We start from the raw sequence: 5,369 nt of genomic DNA, 5'->3' as shown, positions 1-5,369 counted from the left end.
AGACATCTCCTCAGGACTAACAAAAACCCTCACGATTAATCCCCTCGAAAGCTTCAATGTCTTCCAACAAAAAAACAAAATCACAAACCAAAACCGAAAAATGTCTCTTCGTAATGTAATAGTTAACAAAACCATAATGAATACCTTAGACCGCAGTGACGAAATGCCGAATACTTGCACGGGACTTCTTCTTCGAGACGCCCGGTGGAAAGTGGAAGAGTGCCGTGGGAAGAGAAGAGCCGGAGACGCGAGTTGAGCCGGGAGTCGCGAAAGTTGAGAGAAGACAAGCAACATGAATGCTCTAAGAAAAACCCACCCACTTCCTCCTCACACCACCGAAAATGGGTGCAGCACGACTTCCTGCAAGGGCATTTTCGTCCATAAAATTTTAAATACATCCCGCTTAATGCCATACGCACTTTTGGGGGTTTCAAAAATCATGGAGTTGAAAAAGGAAGGGGTTTTTGGGTATTCAAACTATGGGGGTTTGTTTGGCAATTTGCAAAAGTTGTAGGGTTTTTTTGGCAATTTCCACTTATTTTTATTGTGGGTACATAATTATTATAAATAGAGTATAATTATCATAAATATAAAATACCATGTGTATGCATAATTAAATTATGCAACATAATTCTCATATATCTTTGTGAAGCATAGTAGAGAGTTTCTAAGAAAATATTATGCAAGAAAAAAAATTAAGTTTTTTATTTATTGTGGGTAGGTAATTATTATCAAAAGAGTATAATTATTATGTAATTATTATAAATAGAGTATAATTATTATAAATATACATATCATGTGTATGCGTAATTAAATTATGCAACAAAATTTATACTTATCTAATTTTAAATTATAATATAAAAAAATTAAGTTCTTTTTTATTGTGGGTGAGTAATTATTATAGATAGAGTACAATTATTATGTAATTATTATAAATATAAAGTAAAATTAAGTTTTTGGTACGGTTTTAGGTTGGTCGTGCCAAAAACCATGACAAAAGAAGGGATGGTGTGTTTATCACGATTTTGGCACGGCAAAGGCAAAATTGTGCAAAAAACTGTGACAATAGAATACATGGCATTTGTCATGGATTTTGGCATGGTGTAGTCTTGGCCGTGCCAAAAACCATGACAAATAAAGGGTTTATGTGTTTGTCACAGTTTTTGGCACGATTTTGCCTTTGTCGTGCCAAAAACCATGCCAAAAAAAAAGTTGATGTGTTTGTCACGGATTGGCACGGTAAAGGCAAAACCGTGCGAAAGACCATATACTCTATTGTCACAGTTTTTGTCACGGATTAGGCTTGGCCATGCCAAAATCTGTGACAACGAAAGATATGGTGTCTTTGTCACAGTTTTTGGAACGGTCAAGCCTAAACTGTACCAAAAATAGTACCAAATTTCATGTACTCTATTGTCATGGTTTTTAGCACGGTTTTACGTTTGCCATGCCAAAAACCGTGCTAAAAAAAATAACAAATGCTATGTGCTCTATTGTCACAGTTTTACCTTTGTCGTGCCAAAAATCGTGACAAAGAAAGGGTAGATGTGTTTGTCACGATTTTTGGCACGGCGAAGACTAAACCATGCCAAATGCCTTGTACTCCATTGTCACAGTTTTTGGCATGGGTTTTGCTTGGCCCCGCCAAAAACCATCATAAAGAAATGGTTGACATGACAAACGATGTGTTTGTCATGGTTGTTGACATGGCCAAGCCTATACTGTGCCAAAAATGGTGCCAAATGCCATGTAATCCATTGTCATGATTTTTGGCACGGTTTCTTCTTTGCCATGCTAAAAACCGTGTGAAAGAAAGGGTAGATGTGTTTGTCATGGTTTTTGGCACGGTGAAGACTAAATCGTGCCAAAAACATTGCCAAATGCATTGACGTCCATTTCACGGTTTTTGGCACGGGTTTAACTTTGTCGTGCTAAAAACCGTGACAAAGAAAGGGTTGATGTGTTTGTCACAGCTTTTGGCACGGTTTTTTTATCTAAATTTTAGATGAAAACATAAATGGTGCTAAATACCATGACAAAATTGTCATGATTTAGTAAACATGCCAAATACCGTGACACTTTGTCACTACCTTTGGGTTTGGTGCCAATTTCCGTGACAAATTTGGTGCGGAATCAAAACCGTCACAAATAAATAATGCAAAATTCTTGTTTTTCTTGTAGTGTTGGGTCAGTTTATTTATTAACTTTAATATCATTTAAAGGGGGTGAAATGACTAAAAATATATTTCATTTAAATAAGATAATATTTATATGCATTATCAACCCTCAAGTATCTACATTTGGTGTCATTTCCCAGGCTCTATGTAGTCAGCCTCATTGCCCTTAGCTATAATAATTTATGGGTCACCCTCATTATCATGTTTTTTATGAACATATATGCATCTAGCAATCGATATTCAATTCCCCAAGTGTACCTAGTTCTTCCTTATAAAGTGCAAGAGGTGCCTAAAGTTAGAGCTAAATACTAGCTTAAATGCTCTATTTATAGATGTCTATCAACCTATCACACTAAATAGCAGTATCAAGAAAGGTATTACTTTGACTATAGCAGACATTATGTATGTTTGTATTGACCATGAATTTCAATAGCAGACATCATGTATGTTTGTATCTCTGTAACTCTAACATGCCTATTGTTCGTGGTCTCCCTAAACCCCACTTTCCGATCACCCATACCGGGTCTCCTCCTCGCTCATTCGATCCTCCGTTCTCAAAGTTTCTAATCCGGACCCATCCCTTCTGGAGAATCCCCATTCCATGGCAGTAGACCGAGTTCTCTCTGCCATTGATGGTGATAACTTGGAAGGTGGTGACTCAGAAGATGAGGACTCGTATCGGGTCGAATGATGATATGTCTGATGATGTCGGGTCCGTATGACTCAATGACTCTTGTACAATTCCATAATGAAGTTCAAAGAGATAACCCGATCGTAAAAAGGCACCCTAGTTATGGGATCTTCCCAGCAAGAAGGGAAGGATTGAAGTTGGGGAACCAAGTTCTTAAACCTCTTCTTCTTAGCCTCTCTATTTGTCAGATCATTTTATGGAAGTATTCTGTCTTATTTTTTTTTGTTATCTATAATTTAATTGTTTCTATGGCCAGTGCTAAGATTTTATGTTGGAATTGCAAGGGGGATTTTGTCTAAGGATACTTATTCTCGCTTTCTTAGCCTTATTAGGACTCACCGTCCTTTGATCATTTGCTTGGTTGAAACGCGGGCTAATGAGATCATAGCTGATCACTTTTGTAAGAGAATATCCAAAAAATTGGGAGTGGGTCATGCGTTGTTAGCAAATGGTCTTTCAGGGGTATTATTGTGCTTTGGACTAAAGATCTTGGTCAGGTCTCCCCCATTACAGCTCTTTTGGCGTAGCCCTCCACCTTTGTTATTTCTTCTAATAATTCTTGTGTTTGGGTTATTTTCGTTGTTTATAATTCTAGTAGATTTGCTTCTCAATGTACTCTCGGATGGAACTCTCTAAATTAGTTGTTTTTGGGTTTTCCCTGGCTCATTATTGGTGATTTTAACCCCATTGTTTGCCATAATGAGCACAGGGGTGGCTTTTTTTTATTATTATTTGAGTAAAGCTTCTGAGTTCTCTAATTTTATTGATGGTAATAAACTCTTTGATCTTAATTTTTTAGGATTTTGTTTTATTTGGTGTAATAACCAAATTGGTATGTCCCAGCGATGGTCCCGACTTAACCGATGCCTGGTGAATCTAGATTGGTTCTCTACATTTCCTACTTATTCTCTTTCTCATTTACCTCAAATTTTTTTCTAACCATGCCCCTTCTTCTATTTGCTTCTCTATTTCCTCATTTTAAAAAAATGTTTTTTTCATTTCAATAATTATTGGCTTGATTACATTGGTTGTCATGATACGGTCTCGAGAAGTTTGGTTGACTTCTCCCTCATGGTAATCCCTATGCACACTTTTACTCATCTACTGTCTTGTACTCATGCTAATCTTCTCTCCTGGAGTAATGCAGGTCTCACGCCTTTAGATGTTGCTATTAAAGACACCTGAAGGGACATCTCGTATCCTTGAGGCTCGATGATTCCTCCGATTCTCGATAATACTACTAGACTCATGGATTGTTATACCGTGTTTGCATCTCTTCAAAATCAAAATTCCATTCGTTGGGCTTAGCGTGCACATTTACTCTGGCTCAAGGATGGTGATCAAAACACTGCCTTTTTCCACAACACTGTTTGTATTCGTTCTCATTACAACTGCATTTCTCAAATTTATGACTCAAATGGCTCCATAGTTTCTGCGCAGTCTGATATTCAGTCTATTTTTGTTAATTTTTATACCAATCTGTGGTATGATATTCTAACAGTAATTTTTTAGAGATTTTTAATGCCCTCCCCAGTAATCTCCCTACTATATCTAAATCTGATGGCTCTCTCCTCACTCAAGAAGTTACTAGAGATGAAATTTTTACAGTTATCCATGAGCTTCCTTCTGGTAAGTCCCCTGGTCCCGATGGGTTTAATTCTGAATTTTTTCGATTCTTCTGGACAGATATTTGTGACAAACTTGTGAATGCTATTGGTTATTTCTTCGATAATTTTGTTATGCCTTCCTCCTTGGGTAGAACTTATGTTGATCTCATTCCGAAAAAGGATAAATCCAGGTTTGTGTCTAATTATCATCCTATTTCGCTGTGCAATGTTTGTTACAAAATTATTTCTAAAATTCTTGCTAATCATCTTAAGGGTGTCCTTCCAAAGCTTATTAGTCGTGAGCAAGTTAGCTTTGTTTCTGGTCGGTGCTCTTTTGACAATATTATTGCCTTAAATGTGATTGTTCATTCACTTGAGTATGATAGTAGAGACCCCCTAGGATGATAACCAAAATTGATATAGAAAAAGCTTATGACACGCTTAGTTGGAGTACAATTCTTGCCACCTTTGCTAAGATGAATTTCCAAAATATTTGGATTTCATGGATTAATACTTGCCTCAATTCTAGTTCTTTCTCGATGTATATTAATGGGTCTCCTCTCGCTTGATTTCTTCCTCCTGCGGGGTCGTAGGGAGATCCTATTTCCTCCCTACCTTTTTATTCTAATCTCCCAAAATCTTTCTTCTATCCTTAATAGAGCTCTCAACTCTGGCATGATTCCTGGCTTTGATTCAAACCTCCCTTACAATATATATATGCTGACGATTTGAATATTATTTCTAGAGCTTCTAGATTGGCTGCCAGGAATATTAAGTTATGCTTAAATATATATGATAATGCCCTTTGTGTGTATACCGCAAATGCACCTATTTGTCGAAGTAATAATACCCTGGTGAGTGGGTAGTCATATCCACAGGGAATAGTGATTAGAA

Source organism: Dioscorea cayenensis, chromosome 3 (assembly GCF_009730915.1).
Source record: "Dioscorea cayenensis subsp. rotundata cultivar TDr96_F1 chromosome 3, TDr96_F1_v2_PseudoChromosome.rev07_lg8_w22 25.fasta, whole genome shotgun sequence".
NCBI lineage: Eukaryota > Viridiplantae > Streptophyta > Magnoliopsida > Dioscoreales > Dioscoreaceae > Dioscorea > Dioscorea cayenensis.
This window is presented reverse-complemented; position numbering follows the sequence as displayed.